This window comes from Brachyhypopomus gauderio, chromosome 12, assembly GCF_052324685.1.
Source record: "Brachyhypopomus gauderio isolate BG-103 chromosome 12, BGAUD_0.2, whole genome shotgun sequence".
In the NCBI taxonomy this organism is placed as follows: Eukaryota; Metazoa; Chordata; class Actinopteri; order Gymnotiformes; family Hypopomidae; genus Brachyhypopomus; species Brachyhypopomus gauderio.
The window spans coordinates 20,025,333-20,041,659 of record NC_135222.1 but is presented as its reverse complement, the minus strand read 5'-3'; the positions used below and the strand labels follow the sequence as shown (position 1 = coordinate 20,041,659).

The window sequence follows — 16,327 nt, the reverse complement described above, 5'->3', positions numbered from 1 at the left end:
TATTTAAATGTGCTTTAAGAGGTTCTGCAGAATGTGTGTGCTCACAGCCAGGGTTCTCCATTATTGTCTAGACCTGCAGGATTAGGATTAAGCATGGGACCAGTGTGACTTGTCCTGTTAGGGACCGTCAGAGCTTTCTCTTCCCGTCCTGTTGCAGTGGAACAGTAGCAGTAGAAAAAGCTTTATTTATAGCTAGTCTGTAGTGTGGGATCGTCCCTGTGACATGCCTCTAAGACCCAAGAAGCATCAAAGGCACCAGATCCATATCTTCAAACACTGCATTACAGAATTGAATTAAAGAGACGTTTAGTGCACAAACATTTGGACATCAAAAACCTTGCCTGTTGCCTGGAGACTGCTGCTCTTCCTGGTTTTCGGGCAAAACGCAGCTATGGATGGCTTCTGTAACCCTGTTAGATTCTGATTTCTAAGAAAAATATGTATATTTTTAGAAATAATACTTGCATTTTCTGTTTGTGCTGCCAGGTCACAACACTGTGGTTTCTTTATGTCTTTCATGTGTATCTCATGCTTAGTGGAAAGAGAAGACCTAGCACTGAGGCTTCCTCTGTGATTCACAGTCATACAGCCCAGATATTACAATCAACTTTAATTAAATTTTGTTAACTGTACTGCTCCAGTACATTGGTGCCAGATTTGAGCCTTTATCTTTCAGATGTTGAACAGAGGAATGTGATTAAAGGATCTGTGGAGAGGAGCATCAACAATGTCAGGCATCTAATCAACATTTTTCCCTAATGAATTCTTTGTTTAAGGTAACAGTATGAATACCCTGCCTCCTGTTTTGCAGATGAAGCCCGTTCAGTATTTTTCTATGCCAAACATATTAATGCGCACATTTTAATGAGACGCTTTTTCCTCTTGGCATATTTGGCTTTATTATTCATTTAAATGGAACCAAAGTTGTATGACTTTGCATAGTTGATGATGAAGTTTGCAAAGTAAAGTTCACTCAAAATAAAAAAAAAACAGATCACTTCAAAAAGCCCCTCCCACTCACCACAAGAGGGCGACGTATATACTCGATGTCATTTTTCATCAAATGTAAAGAGGTTCTTTAAGCATAAAGCACTCAGAACTTGTACATAAAATACACCATAAATGTACTGCCAAACGTAATTAAATCTCCCTAAAATTTCACAAAAGTTACAGCTTGTGTACGTGCGTGTGCGCACGCGTATTGTGTGTTTTATTTAATTTGAAGTACTTAATTTCAAAGTAATCACCACTACAGAGCTGTAGAAAAGGAATATAAATTTGATGAAAGGCCGCCCCCTGTGGTGGTTTTGGTTTTGACCCCCCCCCCCCCCCCCCCCCACACACACACACACACACACACACACACACAAGCACACGTACACACACACATCCCCCCTCCCATTTAAAGTTCTGATTGAAATGAAGCTCTGTGTTTTTATCAGCGAGTGAGTGGTTCTGGTTGAGTTGCCTCTTATCTCTCCCTAAAGCCAATCAGTGCGCCTGTGTGAGCAGGCCAGGCAGCGTGTGACAGCCAGGCCTGCTCTGCACCTGGCCTCACAGAGGCCCCTGATTAGGAGAGGTCACTGGGCGACGATGGAGCAGTGCACGAAAGCGGCCCCGGGAGTACCCCCCCCCCCCGACCCTGCGCTCCACCTCTACACCCTACAGCGAAGAGACTGACACACTCCGGTCTTCAAAGCCCACACACACAAGGCCTTTGGGGCCGTATCTGTCCACATCAGATTACACTGCTGATAATGGACATGGAAAAGACCCATAGTGAAAGCACAGTGAGAGCTGGCCTCTGCACATGTGTTTGTAAATGCTCCATGTGTTTTATTTTTTTCATCTAAAGTGGAAAAGAAGGACCATGTCTCTGCTGAAATGTATTTTTGGGATCATGCCTGTTTGCTTGCCTGCTTGTATGCTTGTGTATTTATTTATTTACTTTACTATTTATGTATTTTACTATTTATTTAACTAACTAAAATTCAGGCCTTAAATCTTTTGTCCTCGCTCATGTGCAAATCACAATGGAGCGTTTTCTGTTTTGGAACTTTCCTCTTTAACGCCCTATTCACACCTGTGGAGCTGGGGGCTCCTCGTAAGAACACCTTGCTAGAAGGTTCCCCACCCATCCAAACACTTTGCTAACACAAGCCCCTCTCGGGTTTCTGGCCTGCATTAACTGCTTTGTATTGAGACCACACCCGGTGTTAAGCCAGGTGATCATGGTGTATGTCATTGGTGTGTGTGTGTGTGTGTGTGTGTGCTGCTTTTTGAAAGAAGCTTCTACAAAAAAGAAAAACAGTCATGACAGTCTGAGTCTTTCTTTCTTTCCTTATTGTCTGTCTTTGTCGCCAGGGCCACACACTTTGTAATGTGTGTTCAACAATTTATATAAAAAGTTTGCTAAAAAAAAAAAAAAAAAAAAAAGTTTGCTAATCATTTGAAGTGGACTTTTTTCAGATGTTTCTCCTGGGTGTTCAGTTCACTTAGTCATGCAAACAAAAAGGCCAGCAACACTGATGTGTGTTGCAATATTGTTTGTGATATGTCAAGTAGTATCAAACAGCATGCAAGCCCTGGTGCTTGTCTGTGAAAATATTGCTGTACATTGTATGAAATTGATTGAATCAAACTACAGAATGGTGTCTGAATGTGAAGGGTTTATTGCTTTGGTGCTGGACCACTTTATCACTGTATCAGCTCCTTCACTCATGAAAACCCTGATCTACTACATGCATTTTACGCCAGAAACGAAATGAAATGGTTTATGACATCGACTTAGCTTTGCTTTCACTCTCAGGTTCCATCTATTATATTTTTCCAAAGTAAAAGAGGCGGAGCCCGAAATTAAGTGCGCTGCATTGTGTATGGATATCTTTTACATTCTTTTAAGTCTTATATCTTAGTCTTTCATGAAGTGCCCACGGTTTCTAAATAAACACATCCTTGTGATGGTACTAGATCAAAAGGCGAAGATGTCAGCGCAAAGATGTCACTCCTGCCCCATTTAACTGCAGCTATTTCATATGGCATCGTTTCCTGCAAACTGCATTTCCACCTGAGTTCACAGGCACTGGGAGGTTTTCATATGGTCCCTCTCCCTGGATCCAATCTACCCTAGGCGCCTCCTGTCCGAGTGATCCATGAAACCGGGCGGCGGTGTAAGGCTATGAAGCCGTTTACACTGCGCTATTACGCAGGCATACTGCACAAAGACTTCCTGGATACAGCGAGCTAATGTTTAACAAGAAGCTTGTGAAAGCCTTTCGTGAGATGACCCGTGGCGGCGAATGAATCAGGGCTGTCACTGTACGCAGGTGTTTCAGATTCACTTCTGCTGGTGCATGTGTGTGCATGTGTGTGTGTGTATCTCTTGGGCGGGGGGGGGGGGGGGGTTGTCTGGTTCCAGCAGCATTTACATAGATAAGCCCCCTACCTCCTTTAATGCATAGTAGTTTGGTATAGAAGAAACAGATGCCACTTACAAGAAAAGAACTGGTGATAAGATAACACTGCTTTGGAAATAAGACTCATCATCGATACTGCAGAAACAGAAGAAGGTTCAAGAGTCGACTAATGCACTTATAGAATCATTAAACAAGACTCGTTAGTTATTAGTAATTGATCTGCACCGAGGGAGTCCTCAGGTGGAGTTTTTCTTTTTTGTGATGGACTCCTTGACCCTGAAACTCTTTGGCTATTTTCAACATGTATAAACTGGTGGTTTGTAATGAAGAACTGTGGCTTTAATGTATTTTTTATGTACTGAAGGGCAGTGGTGTCAGAAATGGGACACGTGCACAGACATGACCAGACATGGCTGACATCACAGACCTGTATGTCTCCATGCAGATGGAAGTTAGTGTCTTTGTCCTGCGACTGCACATTTAAGATCATATTTGCAATAGGAAAATCTACCTAAATGATTAGAGAGGTATGAATACAAACTGGCAACAGATGACAAGATCCAGTTTCTAATAAATGTATTATGTGGAAAAGTGTCAACAGTTCACCTTAAAGGCAGTGAATATATATAAAAAAATATTTAGTTATGTTTTTACTGCTAACAAAAAGTGAACCAGATCTTCATCACTGTGCTAGCTTCTTAAAGTTCTTATCACTGTATATGTTTATAAAAAATAAGCCAAGAACTCAAGTTAGTGAGCAGTACACGATGCGTAGTAGATCTGTTCGTTCATACATCTATTCTTGAGAGGTTAATAAAGTTAAAATGTAATTTTCATTCATTTGAAAAAACTAAGAAGGTTTGAGGAGCAGTAAACAGTCTTCCGTTTTCTCCCATTGGATGATAATTTCGACGTGTCCTGTGAAGTCATCCTCGTGGACCTGGTCCCTCCTTCCCATGGCGGACTGTGGGCTTTGGGATGACGCCACCCTTGCTCCGCCCTAGTGCAAACTCGACGCTCGCGTTCATTTCATTCCTGCTCTCATTCCGAGCATTCTTCGCATCTCTATCGGTGCGTCGGCGATTCACGTTCACATTCCCGGCTGGCCCAGAAACACAAGAATAACTTTACACAGTTTGCAAAACCCATATTAGAAAATCAAAAAGCGCGAGCCTAAAATTTGCTATCAATTACGGACGTTAAGGTAAGTTTAAAGGTAATAAGCCTACTGATATGCAAAATGTTTTTTTGTCAGTAATTTTATCAATTATGCTGTACTTTACGAGAAAATAACACAATGATCACATTGGTATTACTTATAAGAGGCATATAACAAGAGAGGACGGGATGAAAGTGTCTTTTGACGGGGCTTTAGTTCGCTGCTACAGTGTTTTCGACGCTGTTGCAACAGGGCGCGCTGCTTTCACTTTTGTCCACTGACTCAGTGTTGTAACCATCTGACATAGCACGAAAATCTTTGACATTTTTTACATTTTTGTATAGAAGCCCGACCTTGCACGCCACTGCTGTGCTGTAAACTCCCTGCACTTATACAAGAGGCAGTGCTCGTCGTTTCGGAAACGTTTGGATGTAAATTATTGCATAAGTGATGATTTTGGACAAGATGACGGATAGAAATGTTGCTGTTTTCTCCTCCATAGTTCTTTCTGCCGGGAGTTGCAGATTTCATTGGAACATTGTCGAAGTGGCGCAAAAATATAGTGCAGAGAGACTTGTTGCTCTAGCGTCTTTGGCATTTTCTTCTACTGTTAAAATCCTCACCGTAAGTACATTGTCGTTTTTCTTTCTCAATCTTCTTGAATTGTTTGCATTCTTTTTGCGTTGTTTCGAAGCGAGCGATTCTTAAACGTAATGGACATCGCACAATGAGATAAGATTCATTTTTAAAGTCACGCATTTTTAATATTTTCCCTCAGTCGACCATGTAATCTAACCTTCAGAAGGCGCTTTTACCAACTTCATAGAAGCACTCTTAACTTCTATTGACAATCTGTTGCGTTTGGAGGCCAGCTATGGACTATTTATGTGTTTATCGAACCTCACAGTTATGCTAGTACTTTGATTATTTAAGAGTATTAGTGACTTATTTCACATTTCGCCATGACCACAACAAATCTGGGGTTTTTTTCTTTTCTTTTTTTCTCCCAGCAAGGAATAACCGTTCACCCTTTTAGTCATTTCCTTTGTTGGAATTGCCCGCCTTGTTCTTATGGAGTAATGTCAAAGATCAGGCTGTTGTTTCGCTATTACTCAGGATACCGTCACTCATAAGAGCGAACGCGACGTGATTATTAACGTGATTATGTTGAAATATATGGACGAATGTTACGGTTTGAGAAAGAGTGACATAGCATAACAGGGCTTTGTAGCTCTCTATCAGCGGGCTAATGTTTAGTCCGGCTAACTCAGGGGGAAAAGTGTCAAAGTGATACGAGTTTTATACAGGACATGTACTTTGAAAACAGTTGATGTTATTGAGGTAGTGTGGGTTTCGCCTCAGCGTAATACATATTTATTTGAAGAAGCGGCTCCACTGAACTGGTTTGGTACAGTTACGAGGGCCACATATGTCTGTTCTGGATTCTCCGGTCTTGGGTTGTGTTGCTTTGTACTCTCATTTCGTTTGTGGTGTGAACTGTTTCCTGTGGTAATTGTTGAAACGGTGTAAGCGGCATTTTCACGTTATTAAGACCATCCTTGACTTTTGGACTTTTAATTAAACATATTCAGCTAGTTCCAAATGGCGTAGAAAACGAAAACTAAGGTATACCGAACACCCAAAGCGTAATTGTACACTCTTAATAATCATATTTAATGCAGGAAAGGTCAAGCGAAGCTGAGTTAAGATTGCCCCCTAATGCTATACATTGGCTGAAAACACGTCCCACTGTTTGGGAATAGACCCTCCTTTCTTGCAGTTAATTATTGTCTTATATTTCACTGTGGCCTTTTTTAAAGGGGGCCAGCGAGACACAACGTGTTGTTTGTTTCCTCTAACTGGGCCATTATCATTTACTACAGTAAACAGATTGACTTCTATCAGACTTAACCCTTGACATGTCACGACGCTGAGGAGTGAATCTGCTTGCCGGGAGGCCAAAAGCTGGGAGGCAAAAAGTGCTTTGTTTTCTGCTTATGCAATGAGTGGACCTGTTCAATTTGAGCGTGTGTGTAGCATTTTCAGCTATGAGAACAGGACATTGGTGTCACGCTGACCCCAATCTTTCCTCAGTGTTTACAAGACAGGGTCAATGAATTTTTTATTTGCAGGTATCTTTCTAGCTGGCTGATTGAACAATATGTGAAAGGGATTCTCGTTTGCTGAAACGTATGTCCATAAACTGTTTAAATACAAGTAAACAAAATAATTGTGATTTGGAAGAATTGTGTATAAAAGAGAAAAACCTTTCCCCTTTTTGGGCAAGGCAACATTTGGTCATTCAGGTCTGCCTTATGCTTGTGTACATTTGGGTGATTCATGTTTTTAAATATATAAGTAATTGTTTTGTAGAATATTATTTACCTGAATGACAGATGCGCTAAAGCTCCAGGCACCAAACTCATATAGGTCTAATATGGGTCGTGTATCTTATCTTACTGTATCTTATCTTACTGTATCGTATTTTGCTGGAATTCTCTTTGTATGTTATGTACAGTGGTAAAAATCAGTTAAATTTATTAGTGGGTTAACAGCTGCTTTGTCTGTGATATTGTGCTACATGTGATATTTTTGTTATTGATCAAAAGTACACAATATACACGAATAGTAAACAAAAAAAACAAGCAAACAAAACAGCAGGGGTAGAGGATAAATGATTTCTTAATCATAATAATGCAGACTTAATCACATGCGGACAAAACCTCTGCATATTCAGTAGTCTGGCATTTTTAAAGCTTTAATGATAAATCTAAACTAGTGGGTTAAAACACACACACATACACACATTAATTTCCATGTTTTGTATTTGAGTGGTGCTCATCAGCATGGCTGAAGAGGAGGAGAATGCATCCTTTCAGTTGTGAAATGGGAAGAGAATAGGGGCATTGCTCAGGCATAGTGGATTGGGTTACCTCTGGGAATGAGGGGTTGTGGGGGAATGGGAGAACACAGAGAGACCCCATTGTCTTTCCTGTTGCTGAGCCAGGGAGAAGTGTGTGCATGTGTGTTTGTAAATGTGTGTTTGTGTGTGTGTGTGTATGTGTGTTTAATTTTGTGTGTGTATGTATGTGTGTGTGATAGAACAGAGGCTGTTGAACTGCAGAAAGCAAACAGCACCATGCTGGAGTTGACATCTGGTTTGGTCCTCTTCTGCACCTGTAAGGGGAAAAAAAAATGCAAATATGAACGTTTGCTCTCGCATTCACCGCTCTGAGGATGCAGGCTAACGGCCGTTTGTCAACCTGTGTCTGTGGCAGGCTGACTAGGCCATCCCGTTGTTATGCCAGCAACAGGCGGTAGTGACCATGGCACCATATGGCTCCCGTGTGCTTCAGATAAGATATCTGGTCACTTTACTTATCAATGGCATTTTAATATGCTTCATATTTCTGTTGCCAACTGTTTGCAGCTCCACATGAATTTGTCTTCAGTAAAGGGTTGATAGAGCTGGTTCTGAAGAAGCCAAAGATCTGCTGGTTTGAGTTATTCTCCACGCATCGCAAGCGACAGGCTTCTGATTCCTTGATATAAGTGGTAGTTTTATGTTTTTTAAATATATTTTCTGTTACACAACACTTCTTTTGTGGTGTGTTCGGATTTTTTATTCTGAAATTCCTGCCAAAATCACCGTGACAGAAAGCGTTTGTTCCTGGAATTTGAATAATGCAAACGACCCAGGGTCCGTAATTGCATAACCCCCAAGATAATTTTTTACATGATTAAAGGACCAATTGACCTTAATGCTACTACATCTTTAGCTTAATTACTGACTTATTTGCTTACTTCACCTTAAACAATATGATGCATGATTCCAGTTCAGTATGGACGTTTTAGCAGGTGAATAAGATAAGCTAATTCCTGTGATAAATGAATTTTAAATTAACACCTGCTTTGAGTGGAATGAGCATCAACCCATGTGAATAGAATTTTAGCTGCACATGGTTTACTTTGTCTTCTGTGGTGATGCTTTTATTGACTTTAAATGATTTATATCCACTTAGCGAGCAGCGTGGAAGAAAATAGGTTCCTAATGGCAATAAGCTATGAGCTAGGGGTTTACCTCAATAAGACATCAACAGATATGCATAGCCCACACATGAGCACCCTTGCCACCTTTAGCAGCAGCTAACTCACTCTGCTCCCGCCTGCGGTCACAGGACAACGTGAACTGCTAAACTGTGCCGGGACAGAGCCCAACACAAACAGCTACGTCCTGTCTCTTTGATTCGCCCTCAACATCATTTCCTATTAGACTCCATCTGCAGCCAAACAGGATTCAGAGATCACTGGGTAAAAATAAGAAATAAACGGATGGAAAATTTTATCCATTTTGAGGGGAATGTGAAAGATACTGATAGTAAATCAGCCTAATTATGGGCTTATTAGATTGAAATTCCCCCACTGTGTTTCATACTATATTTTGCTAAGTGCTATGCTGGATATGGAGGAACTGTAATACTTTACTGAGCACTACTCCTGTTCCTTTACACATTCTTCAGGCAATGAAAGCAGCTGGTATAAATAAAGAGCTGATGTGATCAAACGCACTTTTACACATCCCAAAGTCTTATTAACCCTTTCCGTAAGCAAACACACAGTTGCTGCTCTGATGGTTGTTCAAGATGGTTTTGTGTCTTTGTTTTTACTTTCAAATGACATTAAGACAAATGTTTGATTCTGTCTGGAATGCAAGTTATATACTGATGATAATTATAGTGAAATTAAGTCATCACACACAGGTCCTATTTTTTGACTGTTAGTCTGCTACAGCAAATACTGATGAACACTGAATACCATTGTTTCTTGGAGAGCTGCACGTTGAAACATTATCTGTTCTATGCTATTTATTGTAAGTTTGAGGACTAGGGCGTCTTGTGTAGAATGGAATTTAGAGACACGGCTGGTGAGACTGGTTTGTCCTCTCATCTGTGCTACAACGTCTTTCAAAACCACAGCTGGAGACTGGAGCCACCTTGTTGTGATTTGCTTTCAAACACAGGAGATGAACTAGAACCAAGGATCTTTGTACCAAATGCTAGAACTGAATTTCATTTCTCAAGCACATTAATATATGCTTTCACTATTAATTAATTACTGATACTCTCAGGGCTGTTATTTGTGCAAGGAATTTAAATCATATGAATTCAGATTATTAAACATGATTAAAAGCATAGCCTTTTCTTCACTCCCAACCCAGACTGGAGCTAATTTTCCTTTGGAGTGTGTGGGGAAATCAATCAGCATGGGTTGCTTTTCCATCTTGTTACACTGTTAAGATCATCTTAAAGCAAATCTAACCATTTTTTGTTACATTCAAATGCCTTTGTAGGCCGTGTGGGTTAAAGTGTGCTGTTAATGTAGAGGTTGTTCATGTCATGCATACAGGAGTGACATTGCATTCCTGGAGATGCATTCCCTGTTGGTGTTAGTCTAAAACACGCAGAATGTCCACCCTCAATAGAGTTATTCTTTGGACTGGCTGCCAAGGTTAGAAGTTTGTACAGATGTGATTTGCAGTAAGTGGCAAGAGTCCTTCCCCATTACGCAAATGAATATTTGTTATTTAGCTTAATAGAGCGTTAATCAGTGCCAAACACTGATTTAAGATGACTTCATGAGGTATACCGTTAATAGTAAGGATTAAACTCTTGGGGATTGGAAAAGCAATACTCTATAGTGTTCTGGTTGAGTATAGCATGATGAGGGTCATTTTATAGTTGGATTTCTATGTCTTTACCATGATTTTATTCTGCACACATCGTAACTTGTCATGTAAATGCAAATTTGATCATGTTGATTTTTTTGGATTGCACTTTATGTAATTCTTGAAATTAAATGAACACGTGACTAATTACAATTGAGAACCGATGTGACACAGTTTAGGCTTGATTTAAACCGGTTCTTTTTATAGTTTATTTGGAAGGCGCACAAATGAAACATAAAAATAACTTATAGAACATGGCTTGCTAGTGGCTGTGTGAGCCAGGACTGCCTTATTACAAGCCAGCTCCTCCAGTGTTCCCGGAGTGTGTTCCAGGCCCGTGTCTGCCTGTTAACTGGTTGTGAATGACCCCGCGAGAACTGTGTGTCAGAAGGAATTTGGCAGTGTGATGTTCTGTTCAGTGGTTCTTCCAGACCCCTCAGTGCAGTTGAGCTAGACTGCCACCCAGAGCAGAGCATGAGACTACTGATGTCATCAATATGCTTCAGAACAGCAGCTGTAAAAGGACTACAAAGCCCAGAGCACCTCTTTGGCCTTCACTACCTTATATTTGCTCTCTTTGTTTTCTTTTGGGGCATTTAAATTCACTTTTTTGCTCTCACAGTCTTACAGTTATCCTCCTACACTCCAAGCTTATTATTGACTTCTTAATTTTACGGCATATTAGTCAGTAACTACTATGAATTATGCCAAATTCTGTAGTAATATGAAAGGTATGCAGGTACGCGAGGAATTTAAGAACCACCCACAGTTCTTTGAAGTTTGAGAGGTTAAGGTTAACACCTGCTTTAAGCGGCTGCACGTATATATGTCCATCAAATAATTAAATATTGCCAACTTGACCTAATTTGCTTAACAGGAAATTTTATGTACTTGCTTATTCAAGGATTCTCTTCAGAAGGATTTTTTCTTTAAACATTAGTAATTGAATGTGAGAATATGAAGGTTTATGAGGCTTTTCTGTATGATTAAAAGTGAATCTGAATAGAGGTCTAGCATTTTTAAAGACATTGTAGAGCTCTACCACTTTAAAACACATTTAATACTGCTGTTCCAGCACTTTCGACCTTGTAACTGAAGCCAGATGGGAATCTAGGTCTTAGATTTTTAAAGAACAAATTAATGTTTTTAATACAAATGGGGTCCTAAACCACTTATAGAAAAAACATTCACATGAAACTGTGGGCTTGTTATGTTGTGCAGCCTTATTGTTTTTTTGTGGTATTCTCTCCACCCTAAAAGGTTGCATTTCCTAACTTTGTGTTTAAGCAAACCATACTCTGACCAGACACACATGAAAAGCAATATCTAATCCATGAATCATTACATGAGTCAGTTCCTGGAGCTGCCATAAACCTCAGAGTTCTTGGCCACAGCTGAAAGCAGGAAATCCAGGACTCAATAACTTCCTTTCCCAGAGCTGGCCATGGCCGTGCTAGTGGTTTGTGCGCCCTGCTCCCAGCTAGCAACGGGAAGATGCACGCACGTGGAACAAAGACACTCAGTCACTTCATTTACTGAAACTGTCCATAATTTGTGGTCGGTATTCAAAACGTGGAGCGTCCCGGCTCTGTGGCACCGTAGTCTCCGTTCCTGCATCGTCATAAATCCCGAGCAGGCCTTTCATTAATGCCTGCTACACTGTTGTCATGGCCGCCCAAGTTCAGACAGACTCTTCACAACACGCCCCCCGCCCCAGAGCTGGCCTGGATTTAGTGCAGGGAGAGAGAGAGTCTGGAGGCAGGCTCAGCGCATTAGTATGCAGAGTGTGCATTCTCAGTGAGTATGAACTCTTGGTAGAGTGCAGTCTCAGCTTTGTAAACACTGCCATGCTGATTCAACACCACATGTAGTTACTAAGAACCCACATGCAAAGATTTGGATTTATTTATTTATTTTGTGCATACACTACCTCATTGTAAGTTAGCGATGTCGACAAGGAGATGTTTTCGCACCCCTGGTCAAAGCTAAAAAAGGGAAAGAATGAAAAAGAAAATTATGTTAGTGTAAAGGTTTGGTGAACATACTCTGAAGTAGCGTTCTTGTATGTACTTTGTATGTAATATATCTTGTATATAATGTATTTTGAATATTTAGATTAAGTGATTGCTCTGGACTCCTTAACATTGCTGAATATAATTTTAAGTAATTATATTAAATGTATTAGTGCAAATTATTTGAAACAGTTTCATATAGAATTATAAATGTTATGTTTAATAGATCAAATAAATTTTAGATTAAATAAATTTTTCATTTAAGGTTTTTATTGTGCCTTTTTATATTCTTTCAAGTGCAGGTTTTTAGGTGCAACAGGTTTGTATAGAGTGAGTGAGTGGAGTAAAAAACTATAAAAGCCAGACTTTTCTGAATGGCAATTTTTACATGGCATTACTCCCCAGTGACCTGACACGGATTTCACCATCGCGTTTCCATGGCATCGGGCTGAAGCATCTCGGCCAGCCCCAGGGCTCCCAAGCAGCTGGTAAACAGGTCAGCATCCGTGCGCTGGATCACCGGACAGTTGTGTCAGACATTCCGTGTGATCCTTCGTGCCATTGGTGCTGTGGTGGGAAAAGGTGATCTACGATAGATGGAGATCGACTTCACACAGATGCTTGCATTGCCCTGGGGGTACTGGTGAAATACCGGTGACCTGTCCTGCTCACTGCTGCTGTTCCATGGCTCTCCTAGAGATCCAGAGATCTCTTATCTGTCCCACCGCTTATTTACAGCTTTCATTTCCTCTGCCTTTAAAGCTCCGCCCCCTCACTGTGTTGTGCAATTATTTGCGAAGCAACACAGGAATGTTTTTCATATTCCAGGCAGGCACGCTCTTCTAGATAGTCGTGCCCACAGATATCCGACTGCAACCAGGCAAGAATTCCTAAGTTCCCCAAACACCCGAAGCCCTTGAGGCTAGTGGGAACCCCCCCCGTGTCTGTCGCCACTGAACCTTCGTCATATTTTTCGGCAATGGCAGCTTTTCCAGTGCCAGCCGCTCAAGCTGTTTTTTTAGGCGACATTACGCCATCTCCAGTACCTACCTCAGACAGAGGCGGCCGCCATAGCAAAATCCGCAGTGAAATGAGCTGAGGGCTACATCTCGGCGTGCCAAGGCGGAGGCAGATGGCGAAAGCTGTTTTGACAGGCCCTGTAAATCAGTCCAGCGATTCTTGCCCAACAGAAATTGATCCCAGAGCGTCCTGCAGTAGCGCCGGCCGGCTCGGGGGCCCTCCGATTGAACTGGATGGTATCAGACAGCTTCGCCCGTGTCCAGTTCTGTTGGTTTAAAGAGGCATGAAATAAACGCTCGACTACTGCCAGTGGGAGAAGATCATTGGCTGTCCAGTCCATTGGATCTTTGCTTTCTGATTTGGGTGATCAAGCATTCACTCGCCCAACAGCACTCAGAGCCTGGAGACGTGTTCATGAAGCCAGGAGGAAAATCCGATGCAAAACAGATCGATTTCTTTCTGTTTACAGAAAAAGCTCGCGGACACACGGAAAGCTTTGAAAGGCTTTACTAATGATGCTCATGGCCTTGTTCGGGTTTGGTTTGAATTTCAGATCCTTCAGTCTTTTCAACAATGCTTAACTTGCCGTATGAAAAGTAGAACAAAGCACATAACAGCAGAAGAAATCAATGTGTTGCTTTTGCTTTGCAGCAGTGATATCACACATCATCACTAGCCCTATGGGTGAGCAGAATGCCACTCTGATTGAGCCCATTTTCAGACATGCTTCTTTAGGGAAAAACTGGCTTTTTGAAATTGTTTGAAAACATATAATTACGAATTTTTTGTTCTGAATGAAAAATTTCATTTAAGTTGCTCCTTGTCTGTGTTCTGTGTGTGGATGTATTTTCTTTGCGCCCATTATACATTCCTGTGATTATGAATGTGCTATTATGACACACACACACACATACACACACACACACAGTGTGGAATCTCAGTTATGTCTTGTTGCTGTGAATATACATAATTGGATACTGCTTCTTCCAAACAAGATGACTTTGGAATAGTTTCAGCACTACAGCAAAAATTAACTAGACACCGTGGTACACTTCTAAAAGGCTTTGTGAGCATTACGTTTGGTAATTACCTGGTAATTATAGTTCACCTTTTTGAGGCCTTAACTACTGCGCGTCATTACGGAGTTGGTGAAAGCCATTCATTGAATCATTACTGAACCTTCTGAGATAATAGCACAAATAGCACAATAGCACACAGAAAATTACATTTCAGACCTCTCATCTTCTATTTCATTACCCTAGCCTTGTGTGCTGCCTGAAATTGGGTCTCTTAATTTAAGGAGCAGGATTCCAGCTTAGCCCAGACCAGAGTGGTTCATGTAATCTGTTGATAAGTGTCATCTTGCCATAATGCCGTGTCACAGCCCGGGCTCAGCTCTCACTGAGGCATTCACTAGTTGCCCCCTTCCCCCTTTATCTCACTAATAAGACCATTTCCATGGTGCCTCGGCCGGGCAGATAGGAGTATGCAATTATCTCTTAAGGTTGCAACAGCTTCCACAGGTGACATTCCTGCCTCTTAGAAGCTGTGATCATTAGTGTTCGAACAGGCCCGGGCGCACCAGGCTTCGGCTTTTGACAGGCTTGTCACCGGAGCCAGCGACGCGGGGAGCCAAGCCGGGCTCCAGGCAGCGGAGAGCCACTTATCGCGCATGTTTCAATGGTGTTACGCCATCGCCCCAGGCCCCTGGGTCCACATTCAAAGCTGAGGCACGTGGGAGATGCGTTGTGTCGGGCCACGCGGTTCTATGACCTGACGTCTAATTGGAGCGTGTGTGGTGTTTTGGTGCCCGCCGGTGCGGGTTGCCGCGTGTGCCGCTCCTCGCCAGATTACAGGGCTTCAGTGCTGCGTGATTATGGTGCCCCGTGTGCGGGGGCCCCTCTGCACTTGCACGTGTGCTCTTGGGCAAGCCTTACGCACAGCCACATTCTGCATCTGCCGATGCTCTGCGTTTAAGTGATGTGATGGGTATAATGATGCTGTGTGGATATAAGGTCCATGTGAATGGCCATGTAAATAGATCTCAACCCCCCCCCCCCCCCTTCCCACTGCAGACTTTTGATATGATTCTAATGAATGCACTGCAGTGTCCTGAGGTCCGCTCCACTCCAGGTCCGCTATAAAGCATCATGTCCTGCGTAGCTAAGAGCAGAGCACACGCCACTACACAAAAGAGATGCACTAACAGAAATATTTCATTCACATGCAAATGATCTCACATAAGAGGGGCCTTTGAAAAGACATGTTTTGTACGTCTTAATTGCATTTTCTATCATATTATGAATTAGTCCATTGAGTTCCATGGGCATCAGTGAGATGACCTAGTCTTTAACTGCATGCCTTTCTCTATAAAGAAAAGTTTTACACTTCAGGGTCCATATGAGGCTGTAGTCAGGTACATGCTTCCTAACTTCATGCATATTTTCAGAGTTCAGAGTTGATCACTTTCACGCCCTGTAAAAATGGCTCCTGAGCAGAAGCTGCATTGGGTTTCTCGCTGCTCAGTTGGAGTCGTGAATCTTGCGATTCTTTTCTGCTCTTGAGAGTGTTCTCATGAAGGTTTTGCTGTCCATCTCGTCCTAGTGATCTCATGTCTTCTCAGTTTTCCTTCCTGCCTGTTCTCTCCTCCTCTTGCTCTTTCTCTCTCTCTGAATCTCTCTTTGTCTCTCAGTTTAATCAGATCAATTCAATGGTGCTATACTGGCATGACAAAAAAAAACTAATAATAAGTATAATATACAACAATACTACAACCTCTACCAATACTAATAACAACAATAATAATATAACTATAACATCAATACTGATATTACCATTATTACTGTCAACATTACCTCTATAACTGATAATAATTAACAAAATAATAATGATGATGATGGTAATAATAAAATCTTTATTATAAAATGAATAATGCCCAAAGCTTCTCTATCTGTGGTATCTGGTCCCTCACTGTCCCTCAGACTGTGACAGCAGA

General features: G+C 41.6%; 1 protein-coding gene and 1 long non-coding RNA gene across 6 annotated transcripts in view; one reads left to right on the top strand and one right to left on the bottom strand.

Moving 5' to 3' along the window:
* The first annotated feature begins 4,439 nt into the window (after nucleotides 1–4,439).
* Nucleotides 4,440–16,327, top strand: part of tead1b (TEA domain family member 1b) — a 48,984-nt gene continuing 37,096 nt past the window's right edge. For all 5 annotated transcript variants that reach the window (XM_077023645.1, XM_077023644.1, XM_077023643.1 and 2 more), the window contains exons 1-2: nucleotides 4,440–4,620; nucleotides 5,078–5,199. The gene's annotated coding sequence lies outside the window, so the exon portion shown is untranslated. The remainder of the gene's footprint in view (nucleotides 4,621–5,077; nucleotides 5,200–16,327) is intronic.
* Nucleotides 7,263–13,578, bottom strand: LOC143528485 (uncharacterized). The gene is made up of 4 exons (XR_013134470.1): nucleotides 13,363–13,578; nucleotides 12,701–12,899; nucleotides 12,231–12,285; nucleotides 7,263–7,752 (listed from the first exon to the last, which is right to left on the bottom strand). It is a non-coding gene; the product is annotated as an uncharacterized LOC143528485 (long non-coding RNA).